Here is a 12671-nt window from a genome sequence, read left to right on the forward strand (position 1 = left end):
GAGAGATAAAATGCCCATGGAAGATGAAACGAGGGTAGGCAATGAAACATATTCGAGAGCTTGGCTTACGTAACCGAACGGGCGCTCTGGCTTCCTGCTCTACATACGGCACAGCAAATCCTGTTTCCTGCGCTCTTTGGAACGCAACTCTTTGGTGAAATGAAACCAGCAGCAGCTGGAAATGCGAAGGGAGGAGATTCAGGTTCCATTTTTAAAGGGTTTAAACTCGGCTTAGTCCTCTCTAGACCCCACACTTTAACACACTTTAAACCCATTGAAAGGGGATTGGGGGGTAGGGGGGCAAATCCACTGGAAAACACGGGATTAAGCTGGAAGCAACAGAGGCTCAGCAGAAACAACTGGTGGATTTGGAGTGGGTGGGTGCGAGTGGGTAGAAGGAAACCCAACCAAAAAGAAAATTAACCAAATTCTGAAATTAATTTGCAAGAAGTTGAAATGAGCATCACACAGCTTCCATCTCTTATGATAATTGTACATACTGTATATATAGTGCATATGTGTACAGCCTGGAGCGGTCCTCGTCTGTAACTGATTGAGTGAGTGACTGACTTACTCACCATTGTTGAAACACTCATGGGCAGCTAGTAGTGCCCCATGCTTCTATGTGAACCACCATCAAATGGCAGAAGCCTACTGCTATTGTGTGCAAGAGTATTTCAAAGTGTTCAAAGGCACAGAAAATCCGCAAGGAAAAGTTGGATTGCAAAAAGCCAAACACCTCCAAAAAGGCTATCGGCAACTTGAAAATATACAGTATAACTGTATCAGTGATATCATGCTAATAATTGAATTAATCAACTTCAGACTGTAAGATGAGAAAACATAGGGCCAAGTTACATGAAATTATTTCGTGAACATTGGGTAGCATTGCATTGGAATAGAGCTTGTTTAATTTGTGTGAGCTAAGATATTTTTTTGTATGTACGGAAACCTGTGGGAAAACAAGAGCACTGCATCATTAATGGCCAGAAAGATGAACCCTTCAGTTTCTGGGAGAGATTGTCCCCCTGGTAGTACCCAGGGCCTGGCTAAGCAATTGCATAGTCTAGTTTAAAATAATGTATTGTTAAATATATTTCACAGTCATTAAATATGTTGCAATATATCCATCTCTATTCCATTTTCAAAAATGATCATATCGAGTTACACAATAAGTCTGCAGTTATAGAAATGGATGATACTGAAAATGTATTGAAATACTATATGTAAGTTGTATAGTGTAATACAAAATATATGGCAAAGTATGCAGATTATTTCTTCTTTCAGATGTTACTTTGCAGTGAAATGTATTTGTCATATAATTAAAAAAGTCAACATATTTATAATATATTGCGGTATAACACATTTCCATAATGTTGCGCTGCATCCAGCCTGTGAAGACGTGGACGCGGTGCAGAAGTGCGCCGTCTGGTTGGCGGTAAAGGATGGAGGTCGGGGGCAGGCGGAGCCGTGGGGGGGCCGGTGTCGGGGGGGCAGAAGAGCTCCCCGCGTTATCTGGCATCTCGGGGAGCTGGAACACGTTACGCGCTACGCCTGAGCGGCGAGCCGCGACCTACTAAAGCAGCGCGTGCAGCAGCCAGGTGGGAAGGATGTGTGGGCGAGGGCTGGCTCCCCCCCCCCCCCCAGAGCGTGCGTCAGCGAGGGGCCGTCGCTCGGCTTCCTGTCTGCCACCGTCTCCGGGGGGACGGGCACAAGCTGCCGAAACGTTCGCTCAGTCGTTACGCCCAGCGTTTATGTCTGAATTGCTGGCCTGAATACACTTCAGGAAAGCGCATACACGATGCGTTCAGATTAATATGAAGTGAGGCTGAGCTGGAAAGAGCTAGTTATTCGTTTAGCGGGTAGGTGAGGTTGTGTGCCGACTCCACTGGCTCACTGACTAATTGACTAATTTGCAAAGTCCTTCATAAACTTTATTTCTCACAAAGCAGTATCCTTGATCCAGTAAAATGTGTTTTTGAATGCAGTTGGCTAACCTGCCGGATTATGTTGTCTGCATATGCTAGTCTATGTATCTCCATTATCTTTTTCACGTGCTGTATTATTTAGCCTAATTAAATGACACACATTACACTTATTTTGATACTTTTTTGTATATGACCATTATATCTCCAAATTAAATCCACAGCTACGACTTTGACTGAAAGTCAACCAAGCACCTGAATGTCAGGAAATTCATTTTCTCAATCACTTTGGCATAAATTTCACCGTTCAAAACTCACAAATCTCAAAACTGATTATACTGTATATGTAGCACATTTCCTTTTAAGACGTCTTTCACCTAACCATCACTCATGCGAAATGAACATTTATTGTGAAATGCCACATGAACCTGGGTTTAATCACGAACACACACATCAAGGATAATTTCACAGCTAAGTAATTATGTCAGTCAGTTTACCTAAGAGCAGAAAAAGCTTAAGCCATCTTTCAAAATGGCTGTTTCTGTAGTGATGAATAGAAAACAGCCTAGGGCAATAGATTGCATCACTTAAATTACACTTTCATCTTTTGTATGTAAGCAAGTGATAATTGAAGACATCTTTCACATCAGAATTATTGAGGCAGTGACAAACCATTAATCCAAATCATTTAATGCATATACTGTGCTCTGTAATTTCCCTAATTGCGGAACTAGTTTAACTATAATAGTATGCAATTACTGTAAATCGGAAAAATAAATAATAAATAAAAGGGTCCAAAATAAAAATAGCAGATCTGAACATCATTTGAATGTTGGCACTTTCGCAGGCAGAGATTACTCCTTTGCATTGGGCCCATTTTCTGCATTTTGCCAGAAGTTCTCATTGTGGCCACTTGTGCAGCTCTTTGAAGGGCCCCTGTCCTTGTGCAGCTCTTTGAAGGGCCCTTGTCCTTGCACACCTATTTGAAGGGCCCTTGTCCTTATGCACCTCTTTGAAGGGCCCTTGTCCTTACACACCTATTTGAAGGGCCCTTGTCCTTATGCACCTCTTTGAAGGGCCCTTGTCCTTGCACACCTATTTGAAGGGCCCTTGTCCTTATGCACCTATTTGAAGGGCCCTTGTACGTGTGCACCTTTTTGAAGGGCTCCTGTCCTTGTGCATCTCTTTGAAGGCCCTTGTCCTCCCCTTTGAGCACCATATTGTCTACTTCTGTGACCATGTTCATGGCCAACTCTCTGAGGGGCCCTGTCTTCCTCCAGCTTCTTGACCTCGGCCTCTCCCTGGTTGCACATGGGTACTTTACACAAGATTTCACAGCTATACCTGTTTATGTTGTCTCCAATTAAGGGTACATAATACTTATGTAAAATTAATTATCAGTAGTGTGTATTGATAATTATTACTGGGCTATATATAGAAGGACATTGGAGCAAAGAAACTCTGGATTCGTAATCTAAGATGCTTTGTTATGATTGTGCATTAAAGCAGGTGTTGCAGGTTTGAATCTGCACTCTAAAAATTTTCTGCTGTGTTTCCAGTTTTCAGTACACCTCACTTTATAATTTTGTCTAGTTACTGTACAATATATGAAAAAGAAAGGATCACTATTCTCTTTTACAAAGGAATTATTTTTAAAAAGAATTAAAAGGAAAAACTGCTCATTTTTAGAGATTGATTACAGTGTAGTTTGCTGCAAGACAATTTTGTGTTTTATCAAAACAGATCAATTCATTTATTCTATCAAATCACTGTACTGTCAACTGCAATATTATAGTCAAATGGTTGATGGAATACCATCATAGATCATGCACAGTCATTTCAGGCCGAAGAAATGGTTGAGCGATTATCAGTAAAGTACCCGTTTCATTAAGTTTGATACCTTTTATCATTAAATAAATGACATAAATTTTTTTAAATGTGTTTTGTGTTTACTCAGCTTCCCTGTGTCTAATATCACATTTTGTCTAAAGATCCGAAACCATTCAGTGTAACAAGTACGCAATAATGAAGGAAATCAGGATACCTTTTCACAACACTGTATGTCATAGTGAAACTGTACACTTTAATTTGAACTTGTATTTCAAAAATAACAATTTTTATTTTATTGTAGATTTGTGTGTTAAATTTGAACAACAGTATAATGCGCTCGGAAATTTTAACATTATCCATTTTTAACAACCAGTTTTGCGGTTTGCATTGAGTGCGCACTAGTGAAATTTGGGCCAACTCTGTTTCTATTTCCATGCTATGGTGAAGATTGCTCTCACATGCAAAAAAAAATGTTTGGTGGCAAACATCCTTTATTTTTTACTTTAACATTTTTACTTTTTCTAAAACCACTTTGAATCAATCAGTCAATCAATCAAAACTGACTGTGCACTGCTTAGTGAAGGAGTTGTTACAGACTGCATTATGGTGAAGCCGTGGACATTTTAATGGAATTGAAAAAGAAGAGCAATGACATGTGTATGTTTGGAGAGAATATTGGAGTGAGAGTTAAACAGGCCCATCAATCATGCAGACACATGAATAACAGACTTTGTTAGCATGTCTGACACATGAAGAGCAGTCTCAGGCACCAAATCATTTAAATGAAACCAGCCTGTTTCCTATAGTGCACACTCAGTACCAGCCTGTCTGTAGGTGAATGGGACCTATAGTGTACACTCAGTACCAGCATGTCTGTAGGTGAATGGGCCCTATAGTGCACATTCAGTACCAGCATATCTGTAGGTGAATGGGCCCTATAGTGCACACTCAGTACCAGCATGTCTGTAGGTGAATGGGCCCTATAGTGCACACTCAGTACCAGCCTGTCTGTAGGTGAATGGGCCCTATAGTGCACACTCAGTACCAGCCTGTCTGTAGGTGAATGGGACCTTATAGTGCACACTCAGTACCAGCCTGTCTGTAGGTGAATGGGCCCTATAGTGCACACTCAGTACCAGCCTGTCTGTAGGTGAATGGGCCCTATAGTGCACACTCAGTACCAGCATGTCTGTAGGTGAATGGGACCTTATAGTGCACACTCAGTACCAGCCTGTCTGTAGGTGAATGGGCCCTATAGTGCACACTCAGTACCAGCCTGTCTGTAGGTGAATGGGCCCTATAGTGCACACTGAGTACCAGCCTGTCTGTAGGTGAATGTGCCCTATAGTGCGCACTCAGTACCAGCCTGTCTGTAGGTGAATGGGCCCTATAGTGCACACTCAGTACCAGCATGTCAGTAGGTAAATGGGCCCTATAGTGCACACTGAGTACCAGCCTGTCTGTAGGTGAATGGGACTTATAGTGCACACTGAGTACCAGCCTGTCTGTAGGTGAATGTGCCCTATAGTGCACACTCAGTACCAGCATGTCTGTAGGTGAATGGGCCCTATAGTGTACACTCAGTACCAGCCTGTCTGTAGGTAAATAGGCCCTATAGTGCACACTCAGTACCAGCATGTCTGTAGGTGAATGGGCCCTATAGTGTACACTCAGTACCAGCCTGTCTGTTGGTGAATGGGCCCTATAGTGCACACTCACAACCAGCCTGTCTGTAGGTAAATGGGCCCTATAGTCCACACTCAGTACCAGCATGTCTGTAGGTAAATGGGCCCTATAGTGTACACTCAATACCTGTTCCAGAGCTGTTGGGTTTTGACAACTTATGTGTGTGTGCATGCACTGCTTTTATCAATGGCAAAAAAAAAGAGTTTGTACGTGTGTGAGCATTTTTGTGTGTGTTTGGTGCGTGGATGCACATGCGTGTGTGTATGCACTCGTATGAGTGTGTGTGCAGCTGCATGTGTGCATGTGTGTATTTGTGTGTGCGTGTGTGTGTGTGCGTGTGTTTGAAGGATGCCCTGCACATGAAGATGAAGCAAGGTCACTATGGGAAAATCTGGGTCAATGCCAGGAGCAAGCTGCCAGATTAGTTCTTTTTATCCAGCTGACATCACACTCCTGCAGACACGCAGGAATACAGATGTAAAAACACAACAGCCACCTAATTTTTCTCATTTTCAGTGCGTGTGCTGTGTATCTGTGGGAATATGCTCTTTGCCACTTACCAAATGATGTATGCATTTCACTATAAACTAACAGCTACAAATTCCGTGACAAAGAGAGGGTATTTCAAAGGTATTATATTCAGAGGAATCTGTACAAAATATTATGCGTTGCATTTAAATTTCTTCGCTCTTTTTTCGCCGTTGATAAAAGCAGTGTCATAAAAATGTTTTGCTTTGCATTACAAATGAGGCGCGCGTTTTCTTATCTATACATAATACCACGGCCATTATCTGCATGCGGAGATGATGAAAATGCATGAGAGATGTAAATGTGCGGATCATAAAAAAGCGTTCGACGCACAGGGGCACCTCGGTCCAGATAAGAGGCAGAATTGTGTGTAAAATTGCGCGGCTCCTGATTTATTGCCGTTCATTTGGGCTCTGTCGCTCCTTTATGAATAAATATGATGCTTTTATTTATTAGGATTTACAGGACCGGCGTAACGGCGGCGTTTACGGCGCGCGCAGACGCGGCGAAACCCGCGAGCCGGGCCCCGGTAATATGAAAGTGTCAATGGCGAAATTGCTTTTTTCCAGGAAATGAAAATGGGGGGCGCGGATCGCCGTGGAAACGGGCGGCGATCGCCGCGGGAGCGAGGAGCAGGAAGCCGGGTGGGGAAAAATTCGGGACGCGCCGCATCGCCGGGATGCGGACAGGGGTGCGGTCGGTTCCTCCGCCGCTGGTAAATTGAAGCTAGATTGGGGGCAGGTAACCGGTTTGACTTTGTCGCTGAATCGAAAATCAAAGCTGTGGTACGGGTAAGGACATGCATCCCGAGACTCGCCAAGAGAGGCGTCCAGCGGGCGGCCTTGGAGGACGAGGAACCGCCGTATGCAGGAAGTTGAGGTTGGCACTGTGTGTTCATAGCAGAGAGAGGAAGTTGAGGCTGGCGCTGTGTGTTCATAGCAGAGGGAGCAGGTTGAGGTTGGCACTGTGTGTTCTTAGGAGGTAGATGAGGTTGAGGTTGGCACTGTGTGTTCTTAGGGGAGATAGATGCGGTTGAGGTTGGCATTGTGTGTTTATAGCAGAGGGAGGTCATTCTGCAGACAGCCCGGGACCTCTGTAGCCTCCTTAAAATCTCATTATTGTCACCTTCTGGCAGCGAGTGACATCTGCTCCCCAGAACCCACCCTGCCCCCGCCCCCCCCCAACCCCCAGCAGGGACAGCCAGTCCAGATATGCCCGTCTCCAAATCTCCACCCTTCGGCAGGCATCCTCACACTACCTCCACTGTTCTTCCCCCCCGAGTCTCCGCGTGCTTCGGATAAAGGAGCATGCGGACGTCAGCACATATCCGCGGCTGACCTTTCCAGGCCGGACGCGCTCTCTTATTACCTGCTCTATTAGTTCTGGGAATATGGGAAGACGGAGGTCTACGCGCGGGATGACCCGCGGAGGAACGAGAGAAAAGGGGGGGGGCGGTGGGAGAAAGAGCGGGGCGCCGAGCGAACCCGCCGGAGCGGCTAGCGGTACCGCGGTCCTGCGGCGCGGCAGGTTTAGCGCCGTAAAACGCTGACTCATTAAAAGAGCGGCCGTACGTTGCTCGGTAACCGTTGGGCTGACAGAGTGGGGGGGGTGGTCGAGAGGACCGGCAGAGATGCGGAACCAGAGCGCGGGCGCGAGCGCTAGCCGAAATGACGTCTAATCCCAGCGAGCGCGGAGAGAGCCCGGGCGGGGAGCGGATTGACCGGCCTCCCTCGCCGTAATCAGATCGGCTGCTCATCGCAGTGTAATTGGAAGCAATTAGTCCGCTTTAATTGATTCTCTTATGAGCGGGGCCGAACTGACGCAGCACTTTACTGCAGCCTAATCCCCTCCTCAGCTGCAGTCTTTAAAAAAAGGGGGAGAGGGAGAGAGAGAGAGAGAGAGAGAGAGAAGGGGAGGGAGAACCGCGGATAAATCACGAGACAGAGACACCCTCACGGCGTGGAGCCCGTCGCAGCCGCGCTGTAGAAACCGGCTCCCGCCAAACGCGCGCTTCTGCTCAGTGAACTGCGCAGAGCTGTACCCGGCTTCCCAAACTGCCCCTGTGACGCGGGACGGAAAACCCCACCGAGAGCTGCGCGGAAGGGGCCCGGGGGTCCGGGCGCTGGGTAGCGTACGTTCGGGGCCCGGCTGGTTCGTAAGGAGGGTGTCCGTGGGCCCCATTTTACGACACAGTAAATTGTTCAGCGTTAAATCAACTCTTACAGAGTACGCGTGCGCCCAGCTGGGCTCGTATGTGCTCTGTCAGGGCAGCGGCAGCGCTGGATATTATACTGCGCGTGGTCTAATGCAGTGGTGTCAAACTCGTGCCATGGAGGGCCGTGTGTATGCAGGTTTTCATTCCAGCCTCAGATCTTGATTATATAATTAGTTGAATTATTTGCTGAATTAGGGATGCAGGTTTGTGCACAATGGTGACCCGACGTCTATGGTGACCCGCATTGTCTAAATAAAAATGTTCTTATATTCTGTGCTTCAATGCAGTTAAACGCATATGGCTGAATGAGTAATTGGACTCAATTAAGGCAGCATTAATTGGTTGGAATGAAAACCTGCATACACACAGCCCTCCATGGCACGAGTTTGACACCACTGGTCTAATGAAACAGCCCACACCGTATTCTCCCTCCTCCTCCAGCGGACGGAAAGACCCGGAACCCAACCCAACCCCCCCCCCCCCCCACCCACCCACTCCCACACACTCCCACCCCCCTCCTTGGCGCCGAGCGAGGGCCCGTTGTGATTTGAGACGCAGCCATGTTCGAGACAGGGACTTCTCCTCTGACGGCGTTGGCTGCGCAGGAAAGGACCGCTGTGGCAGGAACAGGAAGCTTTCCCACTAATGAGCCACCTGGCCTGCCAATCACAGGCCTGCCTGCCTGCCTGCCTGCCTGCCTCTCCTCAGGTGTCTCTGCGAACCGAGCAGCAGCCACAGCCGGGCGTCGCCTGCTCCTCCGCTAACACGCGCGCAGCTAACACTTTAAAACCCTGCTAAAAATACCACCAAATTATGCACCTTTTCCACAATGTGGGGAAAAATAATTGTACATCTTCTGTTGTACTGTTTTTTTGATGTTTGTTGGTGTTTGTGTTTAGTTCACTTTGGGCCAGATTTACTAAGGAAATGTTTTCTGTATTCTGGCTCTGTTGCGGTCACAGATACCGACACCGTTTTACAAAGACTGTTTCTGTTTACGCAGTCAAATGATGAAACCCACCTCATTCGCTATTTTTACGGTAAGAGACACCCATAAAAAGGATGAGAAACAATGTGGTGTGCCTAACACATCCAGATTACAAGGCGTTAAGCAATGGGTATGGGGCAACCGGGCCCTTAATTGGCCTAATTTACAATAATCTCCACCTTGTTTTATCTCATTCTCTCCAGGTGTACGTGTGCGAGAACACATTTAACTTTACATCAAAAGGAAAGTCCCAGAGTGACGTAATCCTCACAAATGACACCCTAATAGTGATTTTGACCCACGGTGACCGTTCAGTAAATCCCACGTAGATACCGCGACCTTGTAGCGACCGCTATTGCGTCGGAAAAGCGGGCGCAATCCCTTTCATGTTTTATGGGCTGCACGGCACCTCAGGGCTGAGAGTAATACACACGGGAGGCATTGCTTAGACGTATAGAGCGTCTGTTAAAGGCCACTGTTTTTGTCCACCCGGCCATAATTTCTGTGGGTCTTACTTTAAGGCTGTTCTTTATTTATTTATTTATTTTTGGAAGATGTTTTTATGGGGCGACGGGTGCCCAAAATGATATGCGTGAGTGCGGCCGAGTTCAGAGAAGCGAGCCAGCCTGTGAAACATCGTCTGCGCGACGGCGAAGCGAAAAGAACGTGATTTATTTTTGCTCGGCGTGGGACCTTGGTCTTCAGCCCGTAGGGCCAATCGTGTCGGTTGTACTGAGCGACCGGCAGGAGCCCGCAAGAGAGACCTTACCCTCCATTACATAAGATAGACTCCTGAGTCACTGGCGTGTGAAGCATAATAAGTCCTGCGATGTGCGGTTGGGTGGAATCTGAAATAGGTGGCACATGCGCGCTGTGTGAAGAAGTATCAGGGACTGCCTCGGGGGTAGCCGACGCCAGTTTAGGCTCCCCGTGGGCGCGGCTGAATCTCGAAGCAGCGCTCTCGCCCACGCAGAGGCTGCGGCGGTACCAGCCGAGACAGCGTCTGAAAGGTCACGGGAGATGTGAAAGTGCACGAGAAACCGCTCTGCCAGCAGCTGACGATTCCCCCGAGCTCTCCGTCCGTTCCGGCGCACCACCCCGACCAGCTAGCGTAGCCCACGCGGATGCACACAAGCGGCACGGGGTCACGCGCTAAAGTTTAGCGTCGTGCTAAGCCTGACAGGGACGTAGCTGCAGTCGCTTCGCAACGCATTAAAAGTGTACGCTCAGATTTTTCTGGCGTCAAAAGTGACAGGGCGTACCGATGTTCGTGACTTCAGTGTCACGAAAGTGACAGAGAAAGTGACATCACTGCGGTGTTACAGTGAATATCTAACACCTGGCCTTAGCTGATAGAGTGGAGAATAATCGATTACCTGCTACAAACGAGCATGACTTGTGTGCTACGGACTGCAGTTTGCTCGAGCCAAGCATTTGAAGTTAGGCTGCACGGAAACTCTTCTAAAAGAAGCAAACGGCAGTGATGACGCCATGCACTCTGAGGGTAGTGGTTAGAGAGGCGTCGCTCACTGACGGAAGCTCCTGCACAGAGCACTCTGAACACAAACAGGACATTATCACTCACGCCATTTAAAGATTTATGTACGCTCGGTTTAATAGGATGAAATGGATGGACGCGTGTTATTTCCATTCTGCCTAATGGTCTTTGGTGAATTGTTTGTGTTTTTCAAGGGGGGAAATATGCACAGTAACAACTTTAGCAGCTAGATACAGTGGGAGTTTTGTGGACACACCCCGGAGCGCTAGCCGTTTTCCAGTTTCTTTGGATTTTAGCGCCAGCGGCTGTGTGTGTGTGTGTGTCTTTTATTTTCCAGGTCAGTCCGTCCATGTCCGTGTAAACAGCCGAAGCAGGGAAGTGCAGCTGTTAGGGAATCCCAGGACGGGAAGTCGAGGGGTGGCTTTCACGCCCCTGATTTGCACCTCGGAAAACCGATCCGCTCCTTCCGAGGCTATGCGTTAGCGGCTCTGCGGGCTCTTCGGGCAGCCTGGACTGCCGAGTTTAACGACTCATGTTAATAATCTCTGGTGTAATTAGTTTCTTTTTTTTGCACATTCACGGAGAACGACGTGCCTCCGGGGGCCAGCGGATGCTGCGGGCCTCCTCTCGAGAATAAGAGGAGTCGAGTTGAAGGCTTGATATGTCTGAGGGCTGACGGGGTGTCACCGCGCCGACCCCCTAGATCCCCGTGCGAAAAGGAGGCCTCTCGCAGCCGGCGGATGTTAAGCGCAAGCCTCTGGCGAGGCCGACCAATCGCAGCAGAGAGGACGCAGCGCGTCCTTCGCTTCATTCTGCGTCAGTGCCACCAAGTTTGCGTCGCCCCTGGCAACCTAAAAGCCTGCCCTCACGAAAATGGAACATACTAAATTATATTGAAACGAAATGTGTTTTAAATATATTGCAACCCCTCAGAATATATGGACAAATGTACAAATGATTGCCTCCTTCAGATATTGCAGCACATTTTTTGAAGATACACTGCCGTGAAATATATTTATAAAAAAGCACATATTTGCAGTATATTTCAGTATTTTCCATTTAAATAAGAGCTGAAGAAAGCTGCTGTGTGTGTGAAAGAGCAGTAGGGTTAAAGACGCTAAGCAATGCTCATTTTATAGTTTTTTTCCATGCAGTAAAGTTTGCTTCAGCTATGTTCCCATGTGTGTTTTGGGCGGGGGGGGGTGTGGTGGTGAGGGTGGGGGTGTGTTCTTTAAATGGCACGTTCTCAGCACACTTTCATATCCAGTCTGACCACAAGAGCACCTGCATCCTCTGCGAAACTCCTCGCAAACGTTTCAGCAGGAGCGCTTCTGTGTACGTTCTGCCGCTTTCGAGCCGTGAAAGAAAAAACCGAGATAAGACGTCGACTGCAACAGTTTTTATTCCGTGATGAAGTGTCACTACACCGATATCTATACCCAAAAGGAGAACATGGCGTCTCTCGGATCTACGTACAGTATTTACAACAAAGTGCTTTCATGTCTATCTACATGCCCTGCTGTGGTCCAAACAGCAGAGCGTACTGTGCTACAAAAACATACAGCATTAATAATAGTAAAATAATGATAACCGTAGTCTGTACAGCATGAATCAAAATAAGATGGTCACATTTCAACTGTTTTCGCACAAAGAATGAGATAAGCTTGTCTAAGTGTACAGTAAAGACTGATATAAAAATACATCATGTACAATATACAGAAACTGCAGAGCATTGTGCAGAAGCTTTAAAGTCTACACAGAAGAGGCATTCAGATGATAACATTGCCAATAATAATAATAATAACAATAATAATAATAATTCCTTTAACAGCTGTGTGAAACTGTTTTGCTGCTGACAGATCTTAATATTTTCGTTTCTGCCCTTCTGTGTGAGACCGTAAAAGACTACACACGCCTGAAGTAATAGTCGTACTCCAAATAAGATAATATGCAGTAATCAGATGACAAGCAAAGGGTTTAAAGGTACTCCCCTTGTCAGAG

The 12671-nt window shown here is 46.8% G+C and overlaps 1 long non-coding RNA gene across 3 annotated transcripts in view; it reads left to right on the top strand.

Moving 5' to 3' along the window:
• Positions 1-12671, top strand: part of LOC135237896 (uncharacterized) — a 64767-nt gene that overhangs the window by 11931 nt on the left and 40165 nt on the right. For 2 of the 3 annotated variants that reach the window (XR_010324960.1, XR_010324958.1), the window contains exons 3-4: positions 6539-6684; positions 11008-11844. The exons of the other annotated variant lie outside the window; for it this stretch is intronic. This is a non-coding gene — a long non-coding RNA (uncharacterized LOC135237896). Of the gene's footprint in view, positions 1-6538; positions 6685-11007; positions 11845-12671 lie in introns of those variants that run through there. 3 annotated transcript variants of the gene reach the window in all.

Source organism: Anguilla rostrata, chromosome 13, assembly GCF_018555375.3.
Source record: "Anguilla rostrata isolate EN2019 chromosome 13, ASM1855537v3, whole genome shotgun sequence".
Lineage (NCBI taxonomy): Eukaryota > Metazoa > Chordata > Actinopteri > Anguilliformes > Anguillidae > Anguilla > Anguilla rostrata.